We start from the raw sequence: 20,942 nt of genomic DNA, 5'->3' as shown, positions 1-20,942 counted from the left end.
AAAACCTCAAAAAAGAAAAACAAGAACCCCCAAAACAAAAGAAATTGTATGGTTCAATCAGCATCCATATACCATAGTTCTTTTTTTTTTTTTCTGGATTTAGAGAGCCTTTTCCATCATGAGTCCTTTGGAACTTTCTTGTACCATTGTATTGGTCAGAAGAATATAGTCTATCACAGTTGACCAATACATAATGTTGATGATACTGTGTATAATATTCTTTGGGTTCTGCTCATCTCACTCATCGTCAATTCATGCAAGTCTTTCCAGGTTTCTCTGAACTCCTCCTGCTCATCGTTTCTTACAGCACAATAGAATTCTATTACATTCATATACCACAACTTGTTCAGCCATTCCCCAATTGATGGGCACCCCCTCAATTTCCAATTCCTTGCCACCACAAAAAGAGCAGCTAAAAATATTTTTATACATGTGGATCCTTTTCCCTTTTTTATGGTTTCTTTGAGAAAAAGACCCAAAAGTGGTATTGCTGATTCAAAGGGTATAATTCCAAATTGCTCTCCAAAATGGTTGGATCAGTTCACAACTCCACCAACAATGCATTAGTGTTCCAATTTTTCCACAACTTCTCCAAAATTTATTATTTTCTTTTTTTGTCATATTATCCAATCTGATAGGTATCAGGTGGTACCTCAGAGTTGTTTTAATTTGTATTTCTCTAATCAATAGTGGTTTAGAGCATTTTCTTCATATGGGAATAGATAGTTTTGATTTCTTCATCAAAAAACTACCTGTTCATATCCTTTGACCATTTCTCAATTGGGGAATGACTTGGATTCATATAAATTTGATTTAGTTCCCTATATATTTTAGAAATTAGGCCTTTATCAGAAGTACCGGCCATAAAAATGTTTCTCAGCTTTTTGCATCCCTTCTAATTTTGGATGCATTGCTTCTGTTTGTACAAAAACTTTTTAATTTAATGTAATCAATATCATCCATTTTGCATTTCATAATATTCTCTATCTCTTGTTTAGTCATAAACCGTTCTCCTTTCCAAAGACCTAAAAGGTAGGTTATTCATTGCTCTCCTAATTTACTTATGATATCACCTTTTATGTCTAAATGATGTACCCATTTTGACCTTATTTTAGTATAAGGTGTAAGATGTTGGTCTATGCCTAATTTCTGTCATACTATCTTCCAGTTTTCCCAGCATTTTTTGTCAAATACTGAATTCTTGTCCCAGAAGCTGGAGTCTTTAGGTTTATTAAACCGTAAATTACTAAAGTCATTTACTACTGTGTCTCCTATGCCTAGAGTATTCCACTGATCCTCCACTCTATTTTTTAGCCAGTACCAGATAGTTTTGATGACTGCCACTTTATAGTAGAGCTTCAAATTTAGTACAGCTAAACCACCTTCCTGTGCATTTTTTTTTTCATTATTTCCCTTGATATTCTTGAACTTTTTGTTTTTCCAGATGAATTTTGTTATTATGTTTTCTAGCTCTATAAAATAATTTTTAGGTAGTGTGATTGGTATGGCACTGAATAGGTAAATTAATTTAGGTAGAATTGCCATTTTTATTATATTGGATAAGCCTATCCATGAGCAATAGATATATTTCCAATTGTTTAGACCTGATTTGATTTGTGTGAAAAGTGTTTTGTAATTGTGTTCATAGAGTTCTTGGGTTTGTCTTGGCAAGTAGAATACCAAGTATTTTTTACTATCTACCGTTACTTTCAATGGAATTTCTCTTTCTATCTCTTGCTGCTGGACTTTGTTGGTCATGTATAGAAACGCTCATGATTTATGTGGATTTTTTTATATCCTGCTACTTTGCTAAAATTGTTAATTGTTTCAAGTAATTTTTGAGTTGATTCTATAGGATACTATAAGTATACCATGATATCATCTGCAAAGAGTGATAGTTTTGTTTCCTCCTTGCTTATTCTACTTCCTTTAATTTCTAGTACAATATTCAATAATAGAGGTGATAATGGAAATCCCTGTTTCACTACTTATCTTTTTAGGAAGCCCATTAACTTATCTCCATTACATATAATGCTTGCCTGATGGTTTTAGGTAGATGTTGTTTATTATTTTAAGGAAAGCTCCACCTATTCCTAAACTCTTTAGTCAACATTCATTTTTGTAAGATTTTTGAATTCTAAATTTTTGTCTTAGAGCCAACAAACAATCTTATGTGGATTGTACATTACAGTCGTGTTAAACATTTTTCCATATTGGTCCTAGTCATGTTGTGAGAGAATAATCAGAGCAAAAGAAAAAAAAAAAACAAGAAAGAGGAAACAATAACAATAAGTGAAAATAATATGCTTCAACAGCATTGAGATTCCATAATTCTTTTTCTGGTGTGAAAACATTTTCCATTTTTTGGCATTGTTTTGGATTTAACCTCCATAAATGAGCAAGTGTGAAAGCCAAATATCTTCTAGCTTCAGGTTCAATTCTCTTTCCATTATATCCTCATGCTTCTCATTAGTGAGCTCTGGGTTACAATTCTCACATTTTTATAGACAAAAGTGTCCCTTTATAAAAATCCTGAATTTAACTTTTAGATCATTTTTATCTAGAAATAATTCAGCAATGGATTCTATCATTTACTTTATGATAACAAAATGAAGGTTTTGCTTGTTAAAAAGTAGCTACATCTACATAAGTTCTTCGACTCATGTAGACATCCATCATGAAGGTCAATATTCTGATATTTTTGGAGAACTGTATTGGAAAATAATGAGAAATCCCTTAGTTGATAGATTGTCTTCCATTATTAATAAATTTTAATTTGTATATTTTTTGCACTTGTCTGAGTTATCATTTTAATTAGTGTTTTATAACTTGTTTTTACTAATATGTCTGTTACTGGAGACCTAAAAGGAACACTCCATAGATTGTGAAGGCTGAAAAAGATAGTGGTAAAACAGCTCATGTAAAAAGTTTCTTTCCATGCATTTTATGATCCTATTATTTTCCTTAAAAAGATCACTTAGTTAAACTACCATCTTCAAAGTAGTAGTAGTAGTCATATTTGTCATCATTGTCATATGTGAGATTTAAAATTGGATACTAGAGCATTAATCTCCCCTCTTTAACCTTTCCCTTACTAGAGCATTAATCTCCCCTCTTTAACCTTTCCCTTAATTTATCTCCCAGACTAGTAAATGGAAGAAACCTCTGGTCTCTAGTTAGAGCTTTTATTGTTTGGTAGTTACAAGGTGATGTTGATTAGAGGGATAAGAAAGTAGAAATACAAAACAAATAGTCTTAAATCTAAGCTTAGTCTATATTCCGTATAAAACTCACCAAAAGCCCAAGGCCACCTTTGGGGAGGAGAGCCAGGTCAGGCACGTGCTGCTAATGGCAAGCCGGGCTGCGTCCAACTCCAGTCAGTGTCTGTCTGTGTGTCTCGCCAGTCCTCAGACCAGGAGAGCAGGAAAGAGCTCACACTTCCGTTCTCTCCTTGCCTTTTAAGCTCACACCCAAGAAGTGGCGTGCTTAGCAGTCGGACTGGCGTGCGTAGCCCATGCAGGGCCGTTGGTCTCCTCCCGGAAAGGGTGGTCCTTCAAAAATTAGCATCTCTACATTATCGCTAACTGACTGTTAAAACATTTTACCACACATAGTTGCAATAAGTAAAATTAATAGAGCACTTACTATGTGCTAGAGACTGGACCAAATGATGTACAATAATTATCTTATTTGGTCCTCCCAACAACTTTGGAGGATAGGTGCTATCATTATCCCCAGTTTACCAACGAGGCAACTGAGGTGGACAATAGTTAATTGACTTGCCCAAGGACATATAACTAGTAATTATCTGAGTCCTTTCTCAAACTCATGTCTTCCCTACTCCTTAGCTGTAACTATTAATACCAAATAAGGGAAAGAGAACAAAAGAGAACAGAAGAGAACCAAATAGAAGACAAGAAGGAAAGGGGAGCTGAGAGGTTTATGACAAAAACGGGGGGTGGTCAGTCTCACACATACTATACTGTACAAAGTACAAATGAACTAAGTATTCCTGATAGATTGTATGAAGTTTAATTTTGCAGATGATAATATACTCATTTCCTAAACAAACAAAACATTATAAATTTATTTTAGTGAATGCTTCACGTACTTCTGAGTAACTTTTGAGAAATTTTTAAATTGAGTGAATAGAGTGTTGGCTTTGGAGTCAGAAAGATCTGAGTTTAAATCCTTTCTTTAACACTTGTAAAAGCTATGTAGCCTCGGCTTCTGTTCTCTGAACCTTGCGGACGAGACCCCATCCAGAAACTCACCATGTCTATTCTCAAGATCCAAGCAAGAGAGATCTTCGACTCTCGTGGAAACCCCACTGTTGAGGTTGATCTCCACACTGCAAAAGGTCTCTTCCGAGCTGCTGTGCCCAGTGGTGCTTCTACTGGCATCCATGAAGCCCTGGAGCTCCGAGACAATGATAAGACCCGCTACATGGGGAAAGGTGTCTCAAAAGCGGTTGAGCACATCAATAAAACTATTGCCCCAACCCTGGTTAGCAAGAAACTGAATGTTGTGGAACAGGAGAAGATTGACAATTTGATGATTGAGATGGACGGCACCGAGAACAAATCTAAATTTGGTGCAAATGCCATCTTGGGAGTGTCTCTGGCTATTTGTAAGGCCGGCACTGCTGAGAAAGGTGTCTCCCTCTTCCAGCATATTGCTGACCTTGCTGGCAATGATGAAGTTGTCCTGCCAGTTCCAGCCTTCAACGTGATCAATGGGGGCTCCCATGCTGGTAACAAGCTGGCCATGCAGGAGTTCATGATCCTCCCAGTTGGTGCAGCAAACTTCAAGGAGGCCATGCGCATTGGAGCTGAGGTCTACCACAACCTGAAGAGTGTGATTAAGCAGAAATATGGACAGGACCCCACCAACATAGGGGATGAGGGTGGCTTTGCTCCTAACATCCTGGAGAATAAGGAAGCTCTGGAGCTGCTAAAGAATGCCATTGGTAAGGCCGGCTATACTGATAAGGTCGTAATTGGCATGGATGTGGCTGCCTCAGAATTCTTCTGATCTGGGAAATATGACTTGGACTTCAAGTCACCTGATGATGCCAGCAGATACATCTCCCCTTCTGAGCTTGGCGATCTCTATAAGAACTTCATCAAGGACTATCCAGTGGTGTCTATTGAAGATCCCTTTGATCAGGATGATTGGGAAGCTTGGAAGAATTTCACTGCTACTGCTGGTATCCAGGTGGTAGGGGATGATCTCACTGTGACCAATCCCAAGCGCATTGAAAAGGCTGTGAGTGAGAAGGCCTGCAACTGCCTCCTACTCAAAGTGAACCAGATCGGCTCCGTGACTGAATCTCTCAAGGCGTGCAAGCTGGCCCAGTCCAATGGGTGGGGAGTAATGGTTTCTCATCGTTCTGGGGAGACTGAAGATACCTTTATTGCAGACCTGGTGGTGGGTCTCTGCACCGGGCAGATCAAGACTGGTGCCCCCTGCCGATCTGAGCGTCTGCCCAAGTATAACCAGCTTCTCAGAATTGAGGAAGAGCTGGGCAGCAAGGCTAAATTTGCTGGAAGGAACTTCAGAAACCCCCGGGCCAAGTAAACTGGCCAGAAAGCCTCAGAGCCAGCAGGCACAAGTCTCCTCCATAGAAGTCTGCTCCTGTCCTAAGAATGGGCAGCTCCGAGTACTAGACCAGTTTTGTTTGGGAGCAGGGGCCTTTGCTGTTTAACTCTCCCTCTCCCTCCACTTTTCTGTGATATTCTCACTGCTTCATTAGAACTGTCTTATCAGAGACTGTACCTGATCATCTGGCGCTCTGTTGGAGATAGCCTGTCATCTTGTGACTGGCTCCAGTGACCGTCTCATCCCCACCCCCTGTGTTATTGTGTGGAGCCTTATACTTGTGATGCAGCCCCGATGAGCCCACAGGCCTGATACTTAGTGGCTTCTTTGTGCAGAATAAAAGTATTCAGTAACTCACTGGAAAAAAAAAAAAAGCTACGTAACCATGGGTAGGTAATTTCTCAGCCTCAGTTTCCACATCTGTTAAATATTAATAATAATTGTACTTACCCTACAGGGTTATTGTGAGGGCCAAATGAGATAACCAATGTATAATTTGGAAACTATAAAAAACTATACAATTGTCAAATGTTCTGTTTGGCATTCAAAGCTATTCATAACCTAACCAGTTCTTGCCTTTCCAATCTTCTTATACCGTACTCCTTGCTAAATATTCTTTGATCCAGTGACTCTGGCCTCCTGGGTGTTACACAAATAAGATACTCCATCTCTCAGTTGCAGAAATTTTCTCTGGCTGTGCCTTATGCCTGCAAGACTCTTCCTTCACCTCTGTGACTACTGACTCCCCTTTGTTTTCTTAAATGCCAACTAAAAATCCACAATATATAGGAAGCCTTTCCTTGCCCCTCTTAATTCCAGCACTTTCTCTATTTTGTTTCCTATTTATCCTGTATATAGCTTAAATTGCATAAATTGTTTTGTTTTCATATTATCTCATCAATTTGATTATAAGCTCTTTGAGGTTGAAGTCTTTCTTTTGTCTCTTTTTGTATCCCCATCACTTTTCCCAGTTCCTTATGTATAGTAGGTGCTTAATATATACTTATTGAGTTAATATAATGATAGTAATAGTAATAATAATGTTGATAATGATGAAAATAATAATAATGAAAATGGAAAACTCAAAATACAAAAATCAAATGAATGAAGAATGCATGCTACGCAGATTATGACACATAGATTAGCATTCTATTTAATTTATCTTCAACATATACAAACAAGTGTATGTATATATATATATATGCATATATATTATATATATGTATAAATGTTATAGGGATATAGATGTCGTAGGGATATAGATTTGTTTTTTAATACACAAATATTCTTATAGCTTTTCAGTATGGTTGTCAATCATAGGACACTATAATTTAGGAAGTACAATTGTGAATTACTTAGCTCATTTGAGAGTTTTGCTTTTCTAATATTATTAGAGAGAACCATACCACTTTTATGAATATCTTCTTAGTTACAAAATAAGGTACTTTATATTTTTATATCTCTAGGCCCTTTTCTTTTCTTTTTCTCTTTTAAAATCTCTTTGGGATACAGACCTAGTAGTAGTATTGCTGAATCAAAAGGTATAAATGGTTTTGTAGTCTTTTAAACATAGTTCCAAATTTTTCTTCAGAGTAATTGAATCAGATCACAATTCCACCAGCAATTATTTTCCCACTTTGCCTTCAAGATTTATCATTTTTCTGTTCTGTCATATTAGCCAACCTAAAAGGTATGAGGTAGTACCACAGAGATGTTTTAATTTGCATTTCTCTGATAGCAATTTAGATCATTTTATATGACTATAGATAGCTTTGATTTCTTCATTTGAAAACTGGTTACCCTTGGGGCAGCTAGGTGGCGCAGTGGATACAGCACCAGCCCTGGAGTCAGGAGTACCTGAGTTCAAATCTGGCCTCAGACACTTAACACTTACTAGCTGTGTGACCCTGGGCAAGTCACTTAAACCCAATTGCCTCACTAAAAAAAAACAAAAAAAAAAAACTGGTTACCCACAACCTTTGACCATTTATCAATCAGAATGATTTGTATTATTATGCACACGATTGAGTTCTCTATATATTTGAGAAATGAGGCCTTTATTAGAGATAATTACCATATTTTTTTGCATAACTTTGAGTTTTCCTTCTAATATTGGTTTCATTGGTGTTGTTTATGCAAAAACTGTTACATTTCATATAATCCAAATTATCCATTGTATTTTGCCTTGTTATTTTTGTCTCTTGCTTGGTTAAAATTTCTTCCTGTATGCAAAGATATGACAAGTGAACTTGTTCCAAGTTTACCTAATGTGTTTGTGCTATTCCACTTTATATCTAAATCTTGTACTCATTTTAACCTTATCTTGCTATATGGTATAAAATATTCATCTAAACCAAGTTTTTGCCATACTTTTTTCCAGTTTTCCCAGCAGTTTTTGTCAAATAGACAGTTTTATCCTCAAAATTTTGGTCTTTGTGTTTACAAAGTATCAGGCTACTCTTTACACTTCCTACTGTGTTTTGTTTACCTAATCCATTGCACTAAATTGGCATTCTGTTTCTCAGCCAGTACAAGGTCATTTTGATAATTATTACTTTAAAATTAAGTTTGAGATCTCGTATGATTGGGTAACATTCCTTCAGATTTTTTTTCATTATTTCCCTTGATAATCTTTACTTCTTTTTTCTTCTAAATGAATTTTGTTGCTATTTTTTCTAATTCTATAGAATAATTTTGGTAGTTTGGTTAGCGTACCTTTTAATAAGTAAATTAAGTGGTAAAATTGTCATTTTTATTATATTGGCTCAACATATCCAAGATCCATTGATATTTTTCCAGTTGTTCAGATATGACTTTTTATGAAAAATGTTGTATAATTGTGTGCATGCCTTGGCAGGTAGACTTCCAAGTATTTTTCATTGTTTATAATTATTTTAAATATAATTTATCTTTCTATCTGTTACTTCTGGGCTTTGTTGGTCATATATAGAAATTCTGATGTCTTATGTGAATTTACCTTCTATCCTGCAACTTTGTTAATGTTGTTAATTATTTAAAGTAGTTTTTTAGTTGATTCTCATGGGTCCTCTGCATATAAAATCATATCTTCTGAAAAGTGTCAATTTTGTTTTTTCATTGTCTATTCTAATTCGTTAAATTTCTTTTTCTTCTCTTATTGTGTATAATTTTATTGCTTTATGATCTGAAAGGGAACCATTTAATATGTCTTCCTTTCTAAATTCAATTATGCAGTTTGTATGCCCTAATACATGGTCAATATTTTGTGTAAATGCTATACACTGCAGAAAAAAAAAATATATATATATATATATATGTATATATATATATACACATCCCTTTCCATTCATGTTCAATTTTCTCCAAAGGTATACCATATTTGAATTCTCTAAAATTCTATTCTCCCCCATAACTTCTTTCTTTTGTATTTTTATGGTGAGGCAATTGGGGTTAAGTGACTTGCCTAGGGTCACACAGCTAGTAACTGTTAAGTGTGTGAAGTCAGGTTTGTCCTCAGGCAAATCTGTACTCCTGACTCCAGGGCCAGTGCTCTATCCACTGTACCACCTAGCTACCCCTTTCTTTTGTATTTTTAATTAGATGTATCTAGTAGTGAGAAGACAATGTAGTGTTCCACCACTAGTATAATTTTACTATTTCCTATCTGTAACACCTTTAACTTCTCCTTTAAAAATTTGGATGCTATGACATTTGGTGCCTATATTTTTTGGTATTTATAATATTTCATTGTCTATGCTAACATTTTGCAAGATGTGATTTATTTCCTTATATCTTTAAATTTGATTTATTTTTTCTTTTGCTTCATCTGAGATCATAATTTTTACCCTAGCTTTGTTTTTAATCTAAAGCATAATAGGTTTAGCCCTAGTCCCTAACTTCACTCTGTGTACATCTTGTTGCTTCAAATATGTTTCTTGTACATAATATAGAATTCCAGTATTTAATCCATTCTGCTATCTGTTCCTATTTTATATACAAGTTTATATTATTCATATTCATTGTTATGATTATTAACTATATATTTCCCTCTATCCTATTTTCTCTTGTTTTGCCTTATCTATTTCCCTTTTCTCACAAGTGTTTTGAATTGGACCACTGCTTTCCACCATACTTTGCAGTATTTTGTCCCTTCTTTCACACCTCCCTTTTACTTCTCCCCTTGCTCTCTTACTAAGAGTAATAAGGTAAAATAAAGGTAATACAGATTTATATACCCAAACAAGTGTTATTTCCTCTTTAAGCCAATTCCTGTGACAGTAATCTTCAAGCAATGCCCACTATCCCCTTGCCCCTCCCGTTAATACAATAGCTATTTTGTGCTTCTTCATATAATTTACCCCATTATATCTCTCCCTATACTCTTCTTCCAGTGCAATCCTCTTTCTCATCAGTTATTTTTGTTTTTAATTTAGATAATATCCCTTCATATTCATATTATACTCCTGCTCTCTGTCTTACTAACAGAGATAAAGTTCTTAAAGGTTAGAAGTACAATCTATCCACATAGGAATGGAAAAAATTAAAATGTATTGAATCTCTTATGTTTACTTTTTCATGTTTTGCCTTTTATGCTCCTATTTAGTTCTATAATTGGAAATAAAAAGCTCTGGCCTTTTCATCAGGAGGACTTAGATATCATCTGTTTCTGTAAATCTCAATTTTCTCCCAAGAAGGATTATACTCAGTTTCACTGTGTAGGTGATTGTTGTTTGTAATCTTAACTAATTTACCTTCCAATATATCATGTTCAAAGCCCTTAATTTCTTTACTTTGGATTCTACTAAATATTTTGTAATCTTGACTGTAGGTCTACAATATTTGAATTACATTTTTCTGGTTGTGTACATTTTATTCTTACCCGGGGAAATCTGGAATTTGGCAATAATATTCATGGAGGATTTCATTTTGGGATCTCTTTCAGGAGGTGATTGGTGGTTTCTATTAACATCCATTTTAGCCTCTGGTTCTAAGATGTCAGAGTACTTTTCCTTGATAATATATTGTAAAAATGACTTCTAAGTTCCTTTTTTTTATCATGGCTTTCATATAGTTCAACAATTATTAGAATTGTCTCTCTTGGAGCTATTTTCCAGGTCACTTGCTTTTCCAATGAGATAGTACACATTTTCTTCTCTTTTTTTCATTATTGTGATTCTGTTTTATTATTTCTTGATGTCTCATGGAGTCAGTAGTTTTCACTTTCCCAATTCTAATTTTAAGGAATTAGTTTCTTCAGTAAGCATTTGTATCTCTTTTTCCACTTGATCAATTCTAGTTTTATAAAGAGTTATTTTATTCAGTGATATTTTTCATCTTTTCCTCCTAATTTTGTTTTTCCTTCACCAAGCTATTGAAATTTTTTATGATTCTCTTGCATCATTCTCATTTTTTCTCATTTTTTTTCATCTACCTGTCTTATTTGATCTTTAGGATACTTTTTGAGATTCTATGTGGGTTCTTTTTGGGACTGAGACAAATTTTTACTTTTAATTGAGCCTTAGAATGTAGCCATTTTAATATTATTGTCCTCTTCTGATCTATGTCCAAATGGTATTTATACCAGGAATGTAGGACTGGTTCAATATTAGGAAAACTACCAACATAATTGTAACATCAATAAGAAAAACTAAATGAAATGATATGATTGTCTCTATAGATGCAGAAAAGCTATTGACAAAATAGACCACCATTCCCATTAAAACCAATAGAGAGTGGGCAGCTAGGTTGCATAGTGTATAGAGCACCAGCACTGGAGTCAGGAGTATCTGAGTTAAAATCTGACCTCAGACACTTGACACTTACCAGCTATGTGACCTTGGGCAAGACACTTAACTCCGATTGCCTAACCAAAAACAAAAAGAAAACAAAACAAACAAAACAACAACAACAAAAAAATAATAATAAAGGAGTAAAGGAATACATGGAGCTTTCCTTAAAATGATATGCATTATCTATCTAAAAATATCAATTAGCATCATATGTAATGGTGATAAACTAGAAATGTTCCCAATCATATCAGGAATGAAATATTGATATCCATTTTCACTAATATTTTTTAATATTGCACTAGAAATAGCTTTAGCAATAAAAGGAGAAAAAAAGAAATTGAAGGAATTAGAATAGGTACAGAGAAAAGAAAACTATCACTCTTGCAGATGATATGATGGCATACTTAGAAAATCCTAAGGAATCAGCTAAAATAATTACGTGAAAGAATTAACAATTTTAATAAAGTTGCAGAATATAAAATTAACCCCCATAAATCATCAGCATTTCTAAATATGACCATCAAAGCCCTCCTGGGCAAGAGATAGAAAAATTACATTTAAAATAAATGTGGACCAGGCAGCTAGGTGGCACAGTGGATAAAGTGGATAAAGCACAAGCCCTGGATTCAGGAGGACCTGAGTTCCAATCCATCCTCAGACACTTGAAACTTACTAGCTGTGTGACTCTGGCCAAGTCACTTAACCCTCATTGCCCTGCAAATGAAAGTGTAGCTTGGATTAAGGCCCCACTGTAATAGGTAGTTAAAAGTCAAGATGAGCATGCAAAGAAAGTTGAGAAGTATAGAAAGTTTATTAACAACAAGGAAGATTGAGGTGCACAGTAAAGCAAATCCAAATGAATTAAAAAAAAAACAGAGGGCAATATGAAGTATCTCCTTGGAAAAAGAGCTGAACTGGAAATGAGATCCAGGAGAAATAATTTGAAAATCATTGTACTACCTGAAAGTCATGATCAAAACAAGTGTTTAGACAACAGCTTCCAAGAAATTGTCAGAGAGTATTGCCCTGATATTCTAGAAGCTGAAGGGAAAATAGAAATTGAAAGAATCCACCAATCACCTCCTGAAAGAAATCCCAAAAGGAAAACCTCCTGGAATATTACAGCCAAATTCCAGAGCTCCCAGGTCAAGGAGAAAATATCACAAGCAGCTAGAAAAAGGGAATTCAAATACTGTGGAGGTACAATAAGGATCCAGGGCTGGTGCTTTGTCCATTGTGCCACATAGTTAATCCATGATGATGCACAATTGGGTCAAAAACCTTAATCTCATGAAACTTGGCTCAAGGAGGGAATAGCATACACACCCAATTGGGAGGACTGAACTATCTAACCCTGAAGGAAATTAGGAGTGGAAGAGGATAAGGAGGGGAGGTTGAAAGAAGGGAGGGCAGAGTGGGGGAGGGGGCAATCAGAAGCAAAATATATGTTACATACTTTGCTGGGCTATTGTGAAGAAAATTATTTGTTAAGTTTAAGGTACTATAGAAAGGTTATGATGAACAGGATACTTTCAGAAAAACCTGGAAAAACCTACATAAACTGAAGCTGAGTGAAATGTACTTGATACAAAAGAACATCAATACGGTAGGATGATCTGCTGGGAAGGATGTGGTTATTTTCAGCAATGCAATGATCCAATATAAATCTGAAGGACTTATGAAAATTGCAATCCATCTACATGGAAAGAACTGATAATATATGAAAACAGATTAAAGCATAATTTTGTTTTAGTACTTCCTTAATATGAAGTTTTGTTTTTGTCTTTTCTCTCTCACAACCTGGCTAATGTGGAAATGTTTTCCATGAGTACTCATGTATAACTTACAATGAATTGCTTGATTTCTTGGGGGTGGGGAGTGGGAAGGGAGGGAAGAAGTGAAGTTGGAACACAAAGTTTTTAAAAATTGATGTAGGGGCAGCTAGGTGGTGCAGTGGATAGTGTACTGTCCCTGGAGTCAGGAGTACCTGAGTTCAAATCTGGCCTTACTAGCTGTGTGACCCTGGGCAAATCACTTAACCCTAATTGCCTCACTAAAAAAAAATTGATGTCAATTTTTTTTTTTACATGTAATTTGGAAAATAAAATTCTAAATAGAAAAAATAATAACTTTGACACTGTGTGTGTGTGTGTGTGTGTGTGTGTGTGTTTACAGGGGAAGGCCCTGAACAATCTACCAAATAAATAGGCTTTACTTCCTGCCAGAATCAAATGCTGCTAAAATATATCTGGAACAGTGGGAAAAAATCAATCTACTAATGTATAGTTCCCTTCTCATCTTCTTTTAGAAACTACCTATACTTGTTTCCCCTACTTCACCTATTCCCACTTGCTTCTAAACCCTCCCCATTCTGACTCTTGAGCCCATCACTTAAATGAAACTCCTTTCTCAAAAGTTCATGTTATTTCTTTTTTTTTTTTGGCAGGGCAATGAGTGTTAAGTGACTTGCCTAGGGTCATACAGCTATTAAGGGTCAATTGTCTGAGCCCGGATTTGAACTCGGTTCCCCCTGAATGCAGGGTTGGAGCTTTATCCACGGCTGCCCTCTCATATTATTTCTTAATTAAAAAGTTGAATAATCTTTGCTCCATATTCATTCTACTTGAATTTTTGGCAGCCTTTTGCAATTTTGCACAGGCTCTTCTCCTGGATACATCCTTCATAACAATTCTCTCATATTCTTCTCTTCCTATATTTCTAAAGATGACTACTTTACTTCCCAATCTGTTGTGTAGATATTTACTAAGGTCACAGGAACTAAGCATGGATGTCCAAAGAGAGTATCCTGGACCTTCATTTCTTTTCCTTCCATATCATCCCACTGAGTGATGTTATCAGTTCTGATGAGTTCAATGATCATTTCTTTGTAGAGAATTCCCAGATTTACATATTAAGCCTCCATCCTCCATCTATCTCCTGAACTCTAATCTATATTATCAACTGCCTTTTGGATATCTGAAATATAAAGTAGGCTAGACAACTTGTTCCAAAACAGGACTTGTATTACCACCTAAATCTTCTTTTTTTTTTTGCTCAGTATTTTATTATTTGCTAGTTACATATAAGGATAGTTTTCAACATTTGTTTTCATAGGATTTTCAGTTCTAAATTTTTCTCCCATCCCAACCCCCGATTCACCTTTCATCTTCAACCTCTTTCTTTCAACTTTTATAATATCTCCAGTATACATCCCTTCATCTCTACTCATACAGGCACCACACTAGTTCATTGCCTCCACCTTATACTGTGACTTTTCATTAGTGTCCTTGTTAATCTTTCTGCATTAAGCTGTTTTTTTCCCCTATGCAGGAAATATCCCAATTGAGGTGCCCATGAGTTCTTCCCAATGTAGAGGTTTGAACATGTCATTCTCCTACTCATTAAACTACAGCACCAATGTATTGCCTCCAAGGTCATCCTAAAAGTACTCTGGTTTTTAAAAAACCTTTGTAAGCTGGCCTCTTCCAACATTTTCAGTTTTATATACTTTCTCATCCTCAAGAAACCCTCAGTAAGTTTTTTTGGTGTTCCACACACACAAAAATCCATTTCACTTTTTCCTTCCTTCCTTCCTTCCTTCCTTCCTTCCTTCCTTCCTTCCTTCCTTCCTTCCTTCCTTCCTTCCTTCCTTCCTTCCTTCCTTTCTTCCTTTCTTTCTTTCTTTTTTTAAGTGAGGCAATTGGGGTTAAGTGGCTTTCCCAGGGTCACCCAGCTAGTAAGTGTTAAGTGTCTGAGACCAGATTTGAACTCAGGTACACCTGACTCTAGGGCTGGTGCTCTATCCACTATGCCACCTAGCTGCCCCTTTTCCCTACCTTTCAACTGACTTCTTTCTAACCTATAATGCTCTCCCTGTTCACTCTTTCTCCTGTCTTCTTACAAAAACCAATCCTATTCAAACTTGCTTCCATTGAGACAACAACATGGAGACAGCTTACCTCCTACTACTCATTTTGGATCACATCAACAAGAGGGAATATTCATCCTTCTATTATTTCCCTGGGTCAAAATGCCTGCTTCCTGCTGTGTATAGCTCTAGGATCTGGCCTGTATCTTCAAATGATAGCTGAGAGGAAGTATTACTCTTAATGATAACTATACCTATCCAGGCCTGAAAGAAATTAAGGAAGGAAGGAAGGAAAGAAGGAAAAAAGATTTAAAAAGCAAACATTTTTACTTCTGGTATTTCTCAAAAATATGATTTCTGTGAATAGAAATTTTTAGTTATACACAGTCATCCTATAATATTAAAATCATATTTCAACTTCTGTATTTTTTATTTCTAAGCATGTGGTTATTGTGGGTTATTTTTTCATGCCTATGGTACAGTGATAATTATTCCCATCACAAAGAACAACACATTTATAAAGAAATTTAGAGTAGGGTAAGTGCTATAGTGCCTTCATTAAAATTTCTCAATTTAATTATCAATACTTGTTTAATTGACAGTAAATTTTAAGGCTTTATTCTTCTCTTTCTGAAAAAACCTCTTGCTTTGTATTAAAGTTTTCATATCCTTAGGCTTTTAAAATTTATATATGATAATGCTCTGAACTGCTAATAGATCTATTATCACAACCAAAGGTTTTATACAGAATGAAGACAAATTAGGAGTCAGTATGATTTAGGGAAAAAAAATCACTGCTCGTTGGCTAGGAAGCTGGAAACCTGGGTTCTTCTCATCCTGTGCTTTTTCACTCACTAGCTGTATGATCTCAGACACATTGCTACCTATATAAGCCTAAATGTCTTCCTCTGTAAAATGTCTATAATAATACCTGTCTACTTCCTTCAAGCTTTGTTGGGAGTAAAAATACTCATGTGTGATTGAGGGGTGTATGCTGAGAATAAAGTATGCAGATAATTGGAGGAGTTGTTTATGGAAATGTTTTAGGAGCAAGAAAAGGAAAAGAAAAGGGAGGAATTGCTGTCAGCTAATTCTGGGGTACCAGGTGAAGGATAAAGAAATAAATTATTTAAGCATAAGTATCAGTTTAAGAAGCAGAATAACAAGCTGTTGAAGGGAGGAAGTAGTTCTGTATCTGACAACCTCACTGCTGATTTGTATAAGACTTCTGAAGACTCCTGAGAAAATTTTTGGCTACAATTTCCCATGCTTTATGGAAAATAGTAAAAAATGACCATAATAATGAAATAAGGATTGTTAATAATGTTGCTTTTAAAGGAATGAGTAGAAGGTATTAGAAAATAGATTCCAAGTCAACTAATTAAGTCAATAAATATTTGTGTCTCTTACAATATGCCACACATTGTGCTAAGTGATTGGAATATAAATCCAATCAGAATCAAAGATAGTTCTTCCCTTTAATAGCATACATTTAATGGGTTAGAGAACAAATAAAAGAAGGCTAGAAAAGGAGGGGATTGGAAAAGATGAAGGTACTCAGCATTAGGGAACATTAGAGAAAGTCTGAGAGAATCAAGAGTAATGCTAGGAGGGAAATGAGACATGTCTGGCCTTGGCCTCCTTTTAAAAATTGAAGTTTTAAAGGGGAAAAAAAACTCAGAGGTAAAGAGTATAGGGACAGACAGTCCTTTTAATATATGAAGCCCAGGGGTGGGGTGAGTTTCCAGGGTATAAAGGTTTCTGAAACTTTGTAGAGTAAGTCCTTGAGAGTCAGGACCATGGGCTAAATAGGAACATTTCTAACACAAAGTCATCAGTCATTGAGTGGGTTGAAAATAAAATTACTGTGATGAAGGTAGTAAAACAGAACTGTCCATGCTGTCCTTCATTATATGTATGATCTGGCCAGCTGTTTATTAAAAATTCGAGTTAAAATTATGGGAAGAAATGAAAATATTTTCTATACCAAGTTAACTCATTAAGTTTTAATACCAAATAACAGTAATGGAAGAAAACAGGAACTACTCTAGTTCATGTGAGCAACAAGATAAAGGACTAGACATTTTCTGTTTTCCTTATAATCATTCAAACTGCTTCTACATAGGAATTATGCATAAGAGATAAAGTAATTTCACCTGTCTCTACAGTTGAAGTCACCAAGTATTCCAATAAAGTTGAAATTTAAATGAACAAGCAGAAGGAAAAGCTATTTCCTAACCTCTAAGGCAATCGCTCAGCACCCCCATTCCCCACCCGCCACCAGTTTCTCAAAGCAGGACTATACAAGGCATTTGACAGAGTTGTAACAAATCTTATTTCTATCTCTTCCCCTCCCAATGCCATGAGGAAAAGCAAAAAGCATAAGCTTGTTCAAGCTGGGAGAGTGGCATGGCAGATGTCATTATTGTAACAAAGCTCAACCAGGGAACTATACAATAGAGGTATAGGGTAGGAAATAAATGTTTGACTCTGTCATACTCTGTTAAGCTTAAGGGAAAGAGTTAAAAATTTAGATAGGAGAATTCTATGACCCCCAGAGTCATCTGGGGCAGAAACCAAAGCCTATGAAACATGAATTGCCACACATGAAGGAAGCTCAGACATCTTTGAGGTCCCACTCCCAGGTGAAACTCCATCAAATTACCATGAGTCAGAAAGTGTGCAGAGAAGAAGAAGAAGAAGGAGGAGAAGGAGAAGGAGAAAGAAGGAGGGAGAAGGAGAAAGAAGGAGGGAGAAGGAGACGGGGAAGGAGGGAGAAGGAGACGGGGAAGGAGAAGGAGAAGGAGACGGGGAAGGAGAAGGAGAAGGAGACGGGGAAGGAGAAGGAGAAGGAGACGGGGAAGGAGAAGGAGAAGGAGACGGGGAAGGAGAAGGAGAAGGAGACGGGGAAGGAGAAGGAGAAGGAGACGGGGAAGGAGAAGGAGAAGGAGACGGGGAAGGAGAAGGAGAAGGAGACGGGGAAGGAGAAGGAGAAGGAAGGAGGGAGAAGGAGGGAGAAGGAGGGAGAAGGAGGGAGAAGGAGGGAGAAGGAGGGAGAAGGAGGGAGAAGGAGGGAGAAGGAGGGAGAAGGAGGGAGAAGGAGGGAGAAGGAGGGAGAAGGAGGGAGAAGGAGGGAGAAGGAGGGAGAAGGAGGGAGAAGGAGGGAGAAGGAGGGAGAAGGAGGGAGAAGGAGGGAGAAGGAGGGAGAAGGAAGGAGAAGGAGAAGGAGAAGGAGAGGGAGAAGGAAGGAGAAGGAGAAGGAGAAGGAGAAGGAGAAGGAGAAGGAGAAGGAGAAGGGGAGGGAGAAGGAGAAGGAGAAGGAGAAGGGGAGGGAGAAGGAGAAGGAGAAGGGGAGGGAGAAGGAGAAGGAGAAGGGGAGGGAGAAGGAGAAGGAGAAGGGGAGGGAGAAGGGGAGGGAGAAGGAGGGAGAAGGAGGGAGAAGGAGGGAGAAGGAGGGAGAAGGAGAAGGAGAAAGAAGGAGAAAATAAACTTTGAAATTAAACATCTCTGGAGGAACAAAATTCATTTAAATATTTTGAACATAAGCAGACACACCAAAGGGGAAAATATTAATAACAGAAGGGTATATGCCCACTTGATCATCTAAAAGAGTTCAGACAGCTGTGACCAAATATTATAAGACAAATAAAAATTAATAAATACCTAATGAGCAAAAGGAACTTGTAAATTCCCCAAACAATAGAGAAGCACAGCAGTATATTCCTCAAAGTTTAAAAGAGAACTAAAAATTGTGAAAGTAGAATTTATGGCTAGTACAAAAGATATAAAAATGTGAATTCATGGTAGAAAGTCTCACTAAAAGAGCAAAAAAAATGAGAATAAACTGATTGGAAATACAAATATTTAGAAGAGAAAAACTGGGAAGAAGAATAACAAAAAACTAATATTTAAAAAAAAAACCATTATTTTGGGGGCATCTAGGTGGCACAGTGGATAAAACACCAGCCCTGGTGTCAGGAGGACCTGAGTTCAAACCCGGTCTCAGACACTTAACATATACTAGCTGTGTGACCCTGGGCAAGTCACTTAACCCCAGTTACCTCACTAAAAAAAAATTATAGATCTCCAAAAGGAGGACAGAAACAGTCTAAAAACTTTAAAACACTAATGTAAGAACTTATGAATGAAAACTGCCCTACTCCTTCTGAACACAGAAATTGTGCTAACTGAAAGAATCCACAATTGCAAGTTAATTCTTTGAACATAATCCTTAAGACCAAGAAACATGCAATATGGCCCTCAGTCCTATATGGGTCCTTTCATCTCTGCTTCCTTCATCTTCTAAGTGGGAAATTGGGGGAAAAAAAGATACAAGTTCCTAGAACTTACATGGATTTTTATTTTTTGGCTACCTCTCAATATTAATTTACCTGTTGGCATGCTAAATGTGAGATCCTTATCCAGTGCCAAGAGGATAATCTATTGGAAGCATTGAATCATTTAATCTGGATATTGTTATTATTAACAAAATCAAGAGAAAAACTATATTTAAATAGAATTCATGGTTCATGTAAAGGACAATAAAGGAGCTGGCAAAAAGAGTTTTATTGTGTATTGAAAGATAATATAATTTATTGGGGTACCTGATCACTTTCTATTGAAATACTTATGATAAATGCATTTTAAATGATCACCATCATCATCTAAAGCTCATGTATGAAAATTCATTGAAGGGGAGGGAGAAATAGAACAAGTTTATAAAGAATATAAAGCTTTAAACTCCAAGCTCTTCTCATTTTCTTTTTAATTCATTACAATTTGGTTTCTGACTTTATCATTCAAATGAATTGTTAAAACAAAGCAGCCATATATTTCATAATTACCAAATATAATGGTCTTTTTTAAAATGTTCATCTTTCTTGACCTCTGTGGAGCCTTTGAAATCATCAATCACTCTGTTCCTTGATACTGTCTTTCCTCTAGGTTCCCATGACAGTGTGCCATTCTAATTTTCTTCCTAATTGTCTCTGTTCTTCTTTGCATTTTCCTTTATTGCATCTTCCCATAATTTACACCTACTAAAGGTGGGATTTTATAGTGTTTTGTCCTGAGCCATCTTCTCTTCTTGTTTCCCTTGGTGATCTTAGCAGCTCCCCTGATTTTAATTATCATCTCTATACTGATGATTCTCAAATCTACTTGTCTAGCTACTTCTCTGCTGACCTACATTCTTATATCTTCAACTTCCTACTTAACTTTTAAAATTGAATGTCTGAAAACCAACATGTCAAATCTAAATTCTATATCTTTCCCACCCACCCCCAACCCGATCTTCTGGAGTAACCTATTCTGATTGAGAGAAATCCCATCCTGAAAGCACGTGGGAGGTGTCACAAGCTAGGTGTCATCCTTGATTTTTATCAATTTTTATCTACCTTATTCTCTCTTCTCTCCTTTTACTCTATAATCACCCTATGCTGGCTCTCATCATTTCCTATGTAGATTACTGCAATAGCTATCTGGTTGGTCTCCCTGCCATATGGGTCTCCCCACTCTGATCCATTCTCCTCTCAGTTATGAAATTAATCTTCCTAACATTCATATGACTATGTTATCACTTCCCAATTCAATAACAAAGATCAGATATAAATTTCACTGGTAAGCATTCAAAGTCCATCACAAACATGCCCTATCTACCTTTCCAATCTTCAAATACTAGCTTGGCCTAATATTACCTTTGTGAC

The 20,942-nt window shown here is 36.2% G+C and overlaps 1 pseudogene; it reads left to right on the top strand.

Moving 5' to 3' along the window:
* The first annotated feature begins 4,223 nt into the window (after window positions 1-4,223).
* LOC122745821 lies at window positions 4,224-5,606 on the top strand (annotated as a pseudogene).
* The last annotated feature ends 15,336 nt before the right edge of the window (window positions 5,607-20,942 follow it).

The sequence above is a fragment of the Dromiciops gliroides genome, chromosome 3 (assembly GCF_019393635.1).
Source record: "Dromiciops gliroides isolate mDroGli1 chromosome 3, mDroGli1.pri, whole genome shotgun sequence".
Classification (NCBI taxonomy): Eukaryota; Metazoa; Chordata; class Mammalia; order Microbiotheria; family Microbiotheriidae; genus Dromiciops; species Dromiciops gliroides.
This window is presented reverse-complemented; position numbering and strand designations above follow the sequence as displayed.